Below are 14,584 nucleotides of genomic sequence, written 5' to 3' on the forward strand. Positions count from 1 at the left end.
TGTGATGAAGAAATGATGTCTCCTCTTGAGAGCTATCCTTAGTTGTACTCTATATTGCCCTGTTGCTTTTATCTACATAGTAGAGTGTGTTGGGGGAGAGAAAGCCAATGAGACAAACCAGAATCATGTGTGATGTATTGAGAAGAACATACCAGAACCTCAGTGGTTTCCTGCCAGAGATGTACACTTGAATCTAATCATGAGAAAACATCAGGCAAACTCAAAGGAAGGGACACTCTACAAAACAGATGGCTTACATGCTTAACAATATGTCAATATCTTCAGACAAGGAAATCTTTCCCGATCAAAGGACACTAAAGATTCATGAAAATTAAATGCAACCTGTAGTCCTGAACTGGGTCCTGACTCGGAGGGGAAAAAATTGCTATGAAAAACACTGTCCACATAATTGGTAAAATTTTAATAATTTCTGTAGATTAATATCAATATTAAATTTCTTGATTTTGATAATTATACTGCAATTACATAAGGAAAAACCCTTGTCCTTAGGAAAAGCACACTGAAATACTTTAGACAGATAGATTGATAATGGAATATGGAAAAATGTGGCAATTGCTAACAATTAGTAACCCGGGTGTTGGTATATGGGAGTTCTTTTACAATTATTTCAACTTTTCTGTAATTTATAAGGACGCTAGTTATATTGGGTTTGAGCCTACCCTAATGACCTCATTTGAACTTGATTACCTCTGTAAAGACTATTTCCAAATAAGGACACATTCTAAGGTATTAGGAATTGGGGGGGGGGGGGCACACAATTCAACCCATAACACTCACCTGTGAATATGGAGTCCCAGACCCCATTATTTCTACGAATCCTTATAACATTAACATTTTACATTTCTAGAAGTCCAAGACTCCCAAAATCCAATCAGTGCTTATTGGCTGGCCAGAACTCAGCTCCAACCCATTCCAAAGATACAGGATGTTTTTCGTTTGTTTGTTTAGGGAAGCAAAGACCCCATGCTTAGTGTAGAAGCTCCTATGGTGCTGAAGGATGTGACATCACCAAGTATAAATTTCAAGGTGTATGAAACATAAGCCTAAACTGTAAAGCCATAAAGTTTGGACTAAATTAAAGTCCAGACTTAATATCTCAAAGGCATAAGGGTTCTGTCCCAATTCTAAATCCACCATAGGCCCTTGATTAAAATCTGTTGGTTAAAAAAAATTACCTTTCATTATGATGCATTTCCTCATTTTTCTTCCATATTGAGAGTGACAATTTCCATTTGTGATGATCAGCCACAACATGGATGCAAACGTGCTAAGTAAAATTAGGTGTATCAGAGCGCCTGTCTTATAAAAGACCATTTTACATCCTAACCCAGCAAGCGGAGAATTACTCCTGCTCTCTCTGTACTATATGCAAATGCTCAGATTATAGCTAATTATATTGTTGCAAAGCAGAGCCAAGAAACTGCTACAATACTTCTAGTCTCCTTGGGGAACACGCCATGAAAAGAACTTTTTTTTTCTCCTTTGTAAATTATACTATGATATAATTGGGTCTCACTGTTCATGTAACACCCCGCTCAGGGATAGCGCAAGAAAAACGAACAATGTCTTACTAAGTCCCTGTTAAGATCATTAAATGTAGATCACAACACACTAGCAGGCGCCCAAATCTTAATGTGTCACAGTAACAAAACCGGGAAAAGAAGAAGTGACAAGTTGCGTCATATTATTTTTCTCTTACAATGGAGTTTAAGGTAATAAAGTGTTAATGAATTCGGCCCTGCGTAGTTGGCATTGTGAGAGAACTTCTTTTTATTTTTTACTACATTGTAGAAAAAATTGTCATATTCTGTTAGGCAGCTGTTTAGAGAAAAGCTTTGACAGTGTATAATTGACTCTATTTTTACTGCATTTTCATACGGCATTGTTAGAATTATATACTATACTGAGTTCTGCTTTTCAGTTTTACACACTGAGAAATTTTCCTCTTAGACAATTTTTCACTGGGGATGAAAGAGAGCCCAGCTAGCCAGTCAAAAGTGGCATATCCCCATCTTCTCCCATTGGACACCTTTGCAGGGAGTTACTGAATTATTGTCGGAATGCTTCCCAAGAGAAGGGACCTCGAAGATCAACCTCTTCAGCCTCCAGCTGGAGGAATATATAAGTACATTTCTAAAATTACACACACACACACACACACACACACACACACACACACACAGAGTGCACCAAAGTGGTCACTGTAGTTCCTGGACATTTTCTCGAGGAAATAAGAATCTGAGAAGTGTGGGTGATTTTTCCCGTATGTACATACATATTTTTGTCAAGAGCCTCTTTCCCCTGGGGAAGGGCATTTACTAGGGCAGCCCCAACTCCTGCCAAGGTGTGCTTTTCCTCTGCAAAGTTGATTAGGTGCTATAGACGCACTTGATGACTACTTCATTCCCAAAATCTTGTGCATTTTAAAGTTTAGTTCTATTTCTGATTTGATTCAAATCAGTGTGTCACAGATTCTAAAATATTCCACGTTTGTCTCTCTCCCCCCCACCTCCGACTATAACAATGTAACAATTCCTCCCAGGTGAGAGGAACAGTGATAGAAGAAACACCAGATGGCCAGGACAGCAGGGGCACACACATCAGGAAGGACAGTGGCTCCCGACTTCTTGGGCTGCTGTCCTAGCATGTCCTAGCTGGACATTGTGGCAAGTTAAGACTGTGAACTTTTGGAGTCAGAAAGCCCTGTATTTTAATCTTGGTCCCACCATATACAATGTGTGACCTCAGGCCAGTTAATCTCTGAAAGCCCTTTCAAAAAGTACAGACCATTGAAACACTCACTGGGGTATTATAAAGATTAAATGAGATAATGCACTTATAAAGCGCTTAGCAGCACGCCCGACACATAGTGAGTATTCAGTAAGTGATTGCTAGGGCTGTTATGATCCATGACAGACAAAGACCCAGTGCATTAATTTTTTTTTTTAAAGGGAGACATTAATACTCTGGTCTTGACAAACTGTGAATTGATTCTCTGCCTCTCCCACCACCACCCCCCGTTTGTGCACCTTCCCCCTTGTCTATTCATATTTTTCTGTGAACTTGTGGTTGCTGCCAAACGAGTAGAGCAAAATGGGAATTCAATTTAATTGAAAATACATACGTCAGTGTCGCAGCGTGAGAAAGGTGCCATCATTGGGCCATCACTTCTCATCACACACACACACACACACACACACACACACCCCACATGTGCCTGAATGATTCTGTGGGTCTCAAAGGAAAACACACCACTATTTCTCAGGGGTGATCATGTGCGGAAATAAAATGATTGCCTTTCTTTTTAAGTTTATTTATTTACTTTTAGAGAGAAAAAGAGTGCAAGCCAGGGAGGGGCTGAGAGAGAGAGAGGAAGAGAATGAGAGAATCCCAAGCAGTGGGACTGTCAGCAGTGTAGAGCCTGACATGGGGCTTGAACCCATGAACTGTGAGATCATGACCTGAGCTGAAATCAAGAGTCAAATGCTTAACTGACTGAGCTACCTAGGTGCCCCACATGATTGCCTTTCTAACAGTGATGATAATAGCTACAACTTACATAGCACTGTTACATGCTTTTTCTATTAATTAATGGATTTACCACTCATGGCAACCCTAAAGGATAGGCAGTATCATGATACCTACTTTATAGATGAAGAACTTGAGGCACAGAGAGGTTAACTGGCTTGACCATAAACACACAGAAAGTAAGGGACTGAGCTGGGATTCACATCCAAAAACATGGCTTCAGGGACCATACTCTTACTGTTCTGTTATGATCTAACACCTACCACTTATTGAGCATTTCCTCTGCCAGGAACTCTGTGTTCATGGTACCACATTTGCCCAACCTTACTCAATATCATAGAATTAGTAAGAAATAGAACCCAGATCCCACTGTAGGCCAATCTGACCTCAAAGTTATGGAACATACAAGCTCCCAAGAGAATCATGACTTTTCAGGAAACTCTAGGCAACCCGACTCAAGCACCACCTCCCTCAGAAATGTTTCCATCCACACCTGCCTAGACTTACCTCACCTCTTGGGGAGCCCATGCAACACTTAGCACCTGCATCTTCAGACCGTGAGTTCCATATTTGTGCCACATGAGTTGCTTGAAGCTCCCTGGAGAAAAATGCATGTCACTTGAGAGCCAGGCTCCTATCTTTCCCTTCTTATAGCCCCAGAGCATCTGGCACAAAATTAGGTATTAGGAATTATGGACACTCTCTCATATTGGTTAAGACTTCACATGAAATCTAAAGAATGGAGATACCACAAAAAAAAAAATTGGACAATTCTTATACCTGAAATTCTCACCCTTTGTCCATGCCTAATTATCCCTTTAGTAAGATGGGACCTCATCAAGTTGTATCAACAGCAAACTCACAGAGCAGCAATGTCCTCCTCAATATAACTTCTAATGAGGAAGCAAGAGCAGAGTCAGAAGGCATCGCTGATGCAAGTTTCATGGTCATCTTGTTAATAGACCCATCAAGCCAATATGTCATTACCTGACTTCAACTTCTGGGTTTGATTATAGTCATGTCCAATTCTCTTACAACAGTCATGGCCACTGCTTTTACCTTGGTACCAGTTCTCATGAACCAGTGGTCTCCCTACTTTCGTCTATGACCTCTCCCTTCTAGCTTGTCTATGGCAAAAACAAACAGCTGTGTGATCACCAAATTCATTTCCTTTTCCTTTGGGGAACATAGATGGATAACATTCCCAGCCTCTGAGGTTAGTTGGGACCGTATGACTGGGTTCTGACCAGTGAAATGTAGAATGACAACACACATGGCAATTCCTATGGCCCATAAACCCCCACACACATTTGTGATCTTTCACTATCATCCCATGGGGGCTCACAGTGACCATACACTGACATTGAAAAATGGGATCGCAAAATGGAAGGCCTCAGGTTCCTGAGTCACCATTTGGCCAAGAGCTGCCTACCTTCGTTGAATTGTGAAGAAAGAAAAATAGAACTTTTATTGGATTATGTCACTGATTTTTTTGGACGTTGTGTGCTAGTGGTCTCTTACACTAATACACTCTCCATGATGGCAGATGAGTCAAACTCTACAGGAACTCCAGTAGTATCACTTTCAGAAGTTACTGGGGATTTTCAATCCCACACAGGAGAGCCTTCTAGCCAGAGACCACATTTTGTTCAGTTCTCAATCCCCAGTACTCATCACAGGGCCTGACCCAGAGTAAACCTCTTTTTCCAGTAAATATTTGAGAGTACCTGCTGGACCTGACATTCTTATAGACATGGGGGAGACCAGGTGAACCACACAAATTTCCCAGTTTCCCAGAGCTTGTATTCTAGAAGGAGACACAGACATGCAAACAAAAAAATATCTTAATACAATTTCAGATACTTCTAAGTATTTTGAAGGAAATGAAATGAGGGAAGAGGTAGAGATTGAGTTGGAATGGAGGACTTCAGTCCATAAGATGGTCTGAAAGGGGCTTCTCCAAGGACACGAAATTTAAATTCATACATCTATATACTCACTTAACAAATAGTTCTTGAGCATTTAATATGTGTAATTCACTATGATGGGAACTAAAAATTGGTGGATATTTGCCAAGTGTACTGCTGAATACATTTAGCATGAAATCCAGTTCTTTAACTTGACATTCATGACCTGGCTTCAGGTCACCTTCAACTAAGAAAGAAGATGAAGGTGAGAGGGGAGGAAAAAACAGGGACAAAAGGTCACAGTCGGAGACAGAAAAGGGAAACGGAGAGGGGACACAGATGGAGTGGTTTGACCCCGTGTCATTCCATTCTCTATGATCTTCTGCTCCTGCAGCCCCAGATGACAGGATGCTCCCTAAGAGAACTGGATGTCTCCATCTAGGATTGTGAGGCAGCTCTTGTCTCATCTGACTCAGTGAAGGCACCTGGGATCCCATTTCAAGTGACTCCTGTCATGCTAGACCAGCACCGTCAGCAAAGGATTCCCTAGGCCCCCCCAAACCATGGGGTCCAAATGGGCCCCCTTTACCTGACCACCTTCAGAGATCTCATTCCCTACACTCCTCAGGTGTCTTCTAAGAACTGGCTGCTTCTGGATCCATCTTGAAGCCTTCCCAGAAGGTTTTTGTCCATAGCTACTAAACAGAAAGGGAAGCTCCCAGCCACCTTTGTTGAGGAAGTGATATTCAGCCCTACCCTAGAGAAATTCTCAAGCCTCCAGACAATGCTCAGGCTACAGCGAAAAGAGTAGTGTTGATGCCAAGGATGTTCATACCAAGGCTTCCTCTATGCCCTATAGGGTCCCACTGGAAGCTATGGGCTATGACTTAAAGATATGACCTCTAAATTCCTGGATGGCATGCAACCCATTCCACAAACAATAAAAGTATCCTGAAAATGCTATTGTGTGAGAGGTCAAACCCAATGCCCCAGCCTTTATTCAGAGAGTGAAAGATTCCTCTCAGACCATGGATTACTACTGAACTGTCCTCTCCTCTTATCCTTTCCTGCCCGAAACCTTGTGTTCCCACCACAGTTACCTTCACAGAAGCCCCCTTTCCCTTCTACCCCAGCTCCTGTTTTTGCTTTCTTGCACTCACCCCATTTCCAAGTATTTGAATATACTGTCTCTCTTTTTGGAGAGTCTGCCTCAGGTACATTCTTTATCCAGTAAATTTCTCATCCTTACAGACATAACTCAGTATCTCTTCTTTTGAGAAAGTTTCTATAATCCCTCTAGGTCAGGGTTTCTCAAAAGCAGCATATGTAACATCTTGAGCCCCATTATTCTTTGCTGGGGGTGGGGGGTGTGCTGTCTTTTACATTGTAAAACATTTAGTGGTATTTCCAGCCTCTTTTCTAGAGGTCAATGGCAAACCACCACCTATGTGACAACCAAGTCTGTCTCCAGACCTCCTCAAATGTCCTGGGGAGTCAAATTCTCCCAGTTGAGAACCACTGGTTCTTGTTGGAAAAGGATTGTCCTTCCCTATAGCCCCATAACTTAGGAAGATGATGTGACACCCCTCCCCATCTTACATTCAATACGTTGGGTTGTTACAGCAAATTACCTCCCCATGGGAGAGCACAAGGGAAAAGATCTATACCAACACATTACATATGCCTGGCACCTAGCAGTCTATCAATGAATGTTTATGAATTAATGAATGCATGAACCAGAGGGAGACACTCAGGAACAGACTTGATGAAACTCTCCTCCCCATACTTCCCAGTCTGGGCTGACAAGAACTATCCATTCTTCCTGATCCAGTTTCTCTTCCTGCTGGACTCTCTGAGAAACTGGACTTCTATGACTATAGGCTACCTCTGCTCCAGTTTGGACCATTGTCTTCTACTAGCTTTCCAGTCACTAAGAAAGCCAGGTTTTCAGTTTCTTGAGCTTAAAGTCTTTAGTCAGCCCTCCCCAACCCCACAATAACATAGTGCTGCTCCTGAAACCTCAGTTCCTTGAAAGAAGTTGCCCTGTTTTATTTATTTTTGTATCTCTGCCCACACTCAATTGCCCAGCACTGTCCCCTGTGCATGCAGACACATGTGAGAGGTCAGCAGGAGAATATCTGCTGAGTGCATGGCAAATATGTGCCACTCTAAATTCTGGGAAGACAAGAACTCTGTCTGCCCCCGAGTGAACTCCCAGGCTCTTAGCACACAGAAGAGATGAATGGATGAATGAATGGTTGGTTGGATGAAGCATTGTTCTAAGGGTTTCACACATGTGGTTTCATTGAATCCTCATGGAAAACCCATGAATCAGATATGACTGTCCTTTGTAAATCAAATGAGAAAAACTGGTGCTCAGAGTGATCACTCCTTGCTACTAAATCAGATAACTAAAAAGTGATGGACCCAGGGCCAAATTTAAGTCTGCTTGGCTACAAAAATCCATATAAATGTTTGCCAAGTTAATTGAGCCGCACCAAACTTTCCAGGACAAATGATACTTGGTCATCTTAACTGGATTCGAAGCCTTCAGTGACTTCATAAAGGTCCTACTGAGGTATGAGGCACTTCAGGACAACTGGGATGTAACAAGTCTTTCTTGAAGGGTGTTTTCATGTTTGGGTTGCTGCCAAACTCATTATACCCCAGTAAGGAGAAAAGAGTCAAGAACCAGAAGCCATAGTTGAAGAGAGAACTCAACAGGCTTGATTTGGAAGACAGGATAGGGATAGGGCTTGGGACAACACAGAGTCAAAGCTAAAGGGTCTGAGAAGATGCCACTCTGGGGGCCACAACACCTGACTTCACATCTCTGGAGAACAGTCCCACAGAAGAAGGTTTGGGCATGTTTTATATTGAGCCAAGAGACCAACAAAGAACAAAAGGTGCAGGTTGGCGAGGATCAGTAAAATAAAGAACTCCTTATAGTTAGAAGTGAGGAGGGAAGGGGGAAAGAGGGAAGGAGGAAGAGGAGGGAGGGACAAAAAGGAAGGATACAAAAGGAAGGAGAAAAGGATGAAGGCGGGGGGAGGAAGGGGAGGAAGCAAGGAAGGAAGGAAAGAAGGAAGAAAAGATGGAATGAACGAAGGGAAAGGGAGGAGAGGAGAGCTATCTTGGGTGGGTCTCTATTCCCTGCACCCTATCAAGCCTGACTAGAACAACTTCCTGTAAGGCTAATAGGTGCTTAACATAAAGTGGCTATTATTATAGTCATTACAATGAATATTTACCCAGAGAATTTGAGCACAGGGGTGGGGTTGAACCAGCTCATCTTTAAAATTCCTTTAAGCCCCAGGCTCTCACTCAGAGAGCCCCCAAGTGTGATGCTTCCCTTCTTTGTAGCAATCTTGCCGTCTCAGCTCCACTGCCCTTCACTGCTGTCTCTTCAATCTTTCCACCTCACCAATTCAAAATACTTAGCTAACACATGACAATAAAGTGAAAATAGCAAAAATGAAGTCCCAAGTCTCTGTCACACCACCTGATCATAAAACTGCCAAAGTCAAATGCAGAGAGTTTGTTGAGGGGTGCCTGGATGGCTCATTTGGTTAAATGTCTGACTTTGGCTCAGGTCATGATCTCACGGTTTGTGGGTTCGAGTCCCGTGTCGGGCTCTGTGCTGACAGCTAGCTCAGAGCCTGGAGCCTGCTTCAGATTCTGTGTCTCCCTCTCTCTCTGACCCTCCCCTGCTCACGCTCTCTCTCTCTCTCTCTCTCTCTCTCGCTCTCGTGCGCGTGCTCTCTCTCTCAGAAATAAATAAAAACATTTTTAAAAATTTAAAAAAAGAAAGTCTGTTGATTAAAATTCTTTCTTAAAACAATAAACACCTGACCCCGAGCTTCAGCAGATGGCTGGGAGTGACATCAGTCCTCCTGACTCTAGACCTAAGTGATCTTCCAGAAATGCATCCTGAAACCATGGCCTTTCCTGGGCCTCCATAGTGGCTATCACAGCACCACTAGAGACTGGCTGGGTAGGCCTGAGCTAATTTTTTTTCCTGCCAAAGGATGAAGATTGGATAAAGCCCAGCCAGATAGAAGCCCAAGGAGCAATCTATGACATCAATGTGTAAATCCTTTGGAGAGGAATAAAAGTATGACAGTAGTTCCTGCCCAGAGTCCAAGTACAGACAGGACGTCCCCGCAGAGCATTGCCACTCATACCAACCCCTCCTCCCCACATTGTTCCTTCTAAGTCACTGGTTGTGCAACAGGCACATCCTTCTGTTATAATGCAACATACTTATTCAGAAAACATTTATTTGACACCTACTGTGTGTTAGCAAATCTATGCACATACTTGTATGCCACAAACATATGGCTGTTTATGGTTACTGGGCCACACAAAGATACATAGACACATGCCTTCCACAAACATTGGCACACATATGAATGCACACAAATACACGTGCAAACACATAGTGTAATATGCACATGTATATAGTCATAAGAAAACATGCGTATTACATTAGCATCTTGGTGCAAGGGACAGAAACCCAACTCACACTGGCTTTAATTGAAAGGGGATTTTATTACTTAAAGAATACACCTCGGCCTCAAGAACAACTAAAACTCAGAACCACAGACTTCACCAAGTTCATCACCTACTTTGGCCTCTATTTCTCTGGACTATTTCTCTCTGTGCTGGCTTCTCACAAAAAGCTTGTATGTAGCCAAATGTGGGAAATAAGACTTTTCTCCATGTATGGGAAACGGGGTGCATATTTTCAGTCTCGGGCCACAGATCACAGTAGATAGCAATGACTACAAGTGTTTTCTGGTTCCAAGACCAAAAGTCCAAGGGATGTGACAATTGATCCCAGGCCCCTTTGTTTGAGTTAGCATACGATAGGTTATGCTGTGGTAACAAGCACAACAAAACAAAACAAACCCCGAAAATCTCCATGGTTTACTCCCAGAAGGTTTATCTCTTACTTATGTTATATGTTTATCATGGGTTGGCTCTGGCTCTGCTCCATGGCATTTCCTTTCGGAGACTCAGGATGACAAAGCAGCCTTTATCTGAATGTCATGTGGCTGAGGGAAAGAGGTGGCAAGCCATGCAGAGTCTCTCAGAACTTCTGTCCAAGTGTTTGTATGGGTCACCTGAGATCTTATGCCATTGGCCAAAAGAAGTCGTTCAGCCATTTCTGACATCGGGAGGGAGAAAGGAGACATGAATGTCTTAAACAGTAACCCAATCTACCGCACCGTCTCCTGACCATCTGTGACCCTGCGAACAGAATTGACTCATCCCTTGACAAATTGAGCCAGGAGGCAACACAGGGTTGTGCTACCGTGGTGGCTCCAGCAGTAATACTGTGAATAAGGAGGAATGCTGTGAATAAATTGTCCCCAATGGGGATTGCTGGGCAGATAACATCACTGTGTTATAAAGATATCTTGGATGAACTAATGTGTAGACATGGGCTCAGCCCAACAAAAACACATGGCACACACATGCACACGCACTTAATAACTCCCATGTGGGCACACATACGCAGACATATGAACACACATGAACCTGTAGCGGTACCTGTGTGTGCACACATACATGGGCCATGCACGTGTTGGGGTCCAGTCTGCCCTCATTTACATGTTAACCCAAACCCACATGCCACCCTCAGGCCCACATGCACACTCCAGCTCAGCAGGGAGTGGCTGCCTCTGCCGCTGGAGAGATCAAAGGCAGCTGCTCCGTCTGCATATTTAAGGAACCCCTGCTGCTTCCCTGTAGCTCTCAGCTGAGCCCCCTGCCTAGCCAAAGCCCCACTCTGGGAAATGCCCCCCAACTCCACCCCAGGAGAAAGGCTTGGAATCTAATCACTTCCTTCCCCAAGCCTTTTAGGAAGGACCCAGAGAGAAATACTGGGAAGCATGGAAGAGCAGCAGGGCCCCCAGTGCCAGAGGTCACTGCTAAAGTCAGGGCTATCAGGCAGAGCAGACACCCCTCCAGGGACAGCTAGGCTCAGTCCCAGGGAAGGAAGGACTGACATTGCCCATTCACGGAGAACTTGGATTTCCTTTTGAGGAACACTCACGCGGCCCAGACCTGATGTCGGATTTGAGTCTTCGTAAGAAAGTCCCAGACAGGGAGCTGGACCCCGGGGCATAGGACTGGCTTTGCCACAAATTCATTTGGACCAGCCCCTTTCCCCTTTGGCCCTCAGTTTTCTAGAAAAGTAGAAATTTAGAGCTACTAGAAACCATCCAATCTAGGAATAACAAACACCTGGCACACTTACCGTTGCCCAAGCCCTTCCACGCCATGGGAGACATCACTAGCCCGCCACAGCACCACATTAGCCAAGTCCAAATGCAGCCTCAGAATACTTTTGCGCAAAATACTCTTTGCCGAGATACTAATTCATCAAGGTAGACTCATGAAAGGAAAGCTATCACCAGCCCTGCCCTAACCCTAAGACTTCACTGAGTAAATGCAGAAAACACAGGGAAGACCTCTTCTCCTAATCTCCCAGAAGCAAATTAGGCGGCAAAAACAGGTGAAGCTGCAGCCCCTGCCTCCCCTTCCTCGCCCAGTTTTTATCCAAAAAAGGCAAGTGGGTTTCATCTTGTTTGCAACCTCTGATCAATTGGCAAGAGCTGAACAAAACACCATGTTGAGAAGACTCCCCACGCCCGTGCCCAGGCTCAGTAGGAAAGGGTATCATGATCAATTACCAACATCTGCCATCAGCACAGGTGTGCAAAGCTCACACCAAGCCTCATTCTAAGCTAAGCCACGTCCTAATGAGGGCGAATGATGCACAGTGCTGCACATGCAAGATGATAATGCTGACCTGCCTATCGGAGGAAATGCTTTTTTGCCCAAGAGTGGAGACGCTTTCCGGTTGAGCCTTGGGGAGAAATGTAGGAGCCTGTTTAAAATGCTACTGCTGTGTAATAAGTGATGGAAAAGAAAGAGGGGCAGTAAGTAGGGAGATGGGTGAAACATGTGATAAAGAAAAAAAAAGCCAGTGCCATGGAGGAGAGGAGTCCTGGGTTCAACAGGCAACCAGCACTTCCCATTTGGGACCCTGCAAAAGTACGTTGCTGTTGCTGATTCAGTTTGCCCACAAGAAAAAAATGGACATAATGTCCATACTGTATGGTTCCTTTATCAATAATAACACCATAACAAACACACTTTAATAATAACAATTTATTGAACACCTACTATATGTCAGGTACTATGCGTGGCTTTTTACACAAAGCATATCTAATTCTCTCAACAAGCCTGCAACTCTAGATTGTGCGCTCACACTTTGCAGATAAAAGAAATGGACACTTAGAGAAGCTATGTGACTTGTCCAGTATCATTCAGGTCATAAAACGATTGGATCTGAGCCCATATCTGGCTGACACCAAAGCCTCCCCTCCTTGTACTAGACATGTTTTCAATCAAAATAAAACATGAGCTCTGTAAGAATTCCACAAAGCTTTGGGGAGGGGGCAGAACAAACGGTATATTGGTACCCAAATCTTGATAGCATTTCTCTCATCCCTCACTTCTTGTGTATCTATCTTCTTTTCTATCAAATTCAAAGCTAGCACATGGGTGCTACTCAGATTTCCAGGTTTTGGTAAACAGATACTATGAAAATGTTATTTACACTTCTGATTGCTGTTTTATTAAGACTTTTATTCTCTTTTATTTTCTTTTTCACCACAAGAGCCTTAAGCCACCAATGAAGAAATTGGAAAAAAATACAAATAAACATACAGAAAAAATAAGAAATACTCCTAATTTCCTAGTCTACCCCCCAGAAATAGACATTGTTAATACTTTGCGATCCAGAAGTCCCTTTATTTGTACTCTGGGACTCACAGTAGATGCCCTGAAACCACAGATAGTACCAAACCCTATACAATCAAAGTTTTTCCTCTACGTACATACTTACGATAATGTTTTTTTAAATGTTCACTTATTTTTGAGAGAGAGAGAGACAGAGCACGAGTGGGGGAAGGGCAGAGAGAGAGGGAGACATGGACTCAGAAGCAGGCTCCATTGAGCTTTCAGCACAGAGACCAACGCGGGGCTGGAACTCATGAACCATGAGATCATGACCTGAGCCGAAGTCAGACGCTTAACGGACTGAGCCACCCAGGTGCCCCAGATAATATTTAATTTATAAATTAGGCACAGTCAGAGATTCACAACAACAAATAATAAGATAGAACAATTACAGTAATATACTCTAATAAGTTACGTGAATGGGGTCTCTTTCTCAGCATATCTTACTATATTGTTCTTACCCTTCTTATGATGATAGGAGAGGATAAAATGCCTATATGATTGAGATGAAATGAGGTGAATGATGTAGGCACTGTGACATAGCATTAGATGACAATTGACATCCCGACTATTGGTCAGAAGGAGGATCATCTGGTCTGGGACCAACATTGGCCACAGGTAACTGACACCCAAGAAAAGCGGAACTGTGGATAAGGGGAGTGACTGTATAACCTTGCAGGATTTTTCCATAGAACTCTGTTTACATGGTGAATTCATACTGCAATACAATCTGTTTTATTATCTGCCTTTTCCTCCACAAGATCTCATGTTATTCATCTACCACATCTCATTTAAACTTACTTGTTAACAGTGCAGTGTGAGGATGTATTATATTTCATTTAGCCAATAACTGTTATTGTATACTTAGGTTCTTTTCAATTAAATGTTATCATCATTAAAACATTGTAGCTAAATCTTTGCATATCTTTATGGTAGGTAATTTCTTTAGAATAAATTCCCAGATACTCTGGTTTCTCTTCAGATCGAATAAATCTTTCACCTTTTAGATAAATTCCCAGAATCTGAGGGCCAAATGTATGAATATTTGTTGGTTTCAATACCTAATCCAAACTGCCCTCCAGAAAAATGTATATCAATTTACCAATTCTATGAGCTTCTCCAGACCTTTGCCAATATGGGACATTTCAGTTTTAAATCTTTGCCTCCTAACACTTGTGAACATGAAAACAGAGTGATGCACTTTGCAGGGGCCCCATGGGGCACCCAAGGGTCACAGGCCTTGAGTGTGAGAATGGACATGTTGATTTATTTAAGTGGACATGTGTTAGCATCACTTGAAAAGAAGGCACCAA

This window comes from Hyaena hyaena, unplaced genomic scaffold (assembly GCF_003009895.1).
Source record: "Hyaena hyaena isolate Hyena2069 unplaced genomic scaffold, ASM300989v1 scaffold_401, whole genome shotgun sequence".
Taxonomy (NCBI): domain Eukaryota; kingdom Metazoa; phylum Chordata; class Mammalia; order Carnivora; family Hyaenidae; genus Hyaena; species Hyaena hyaena.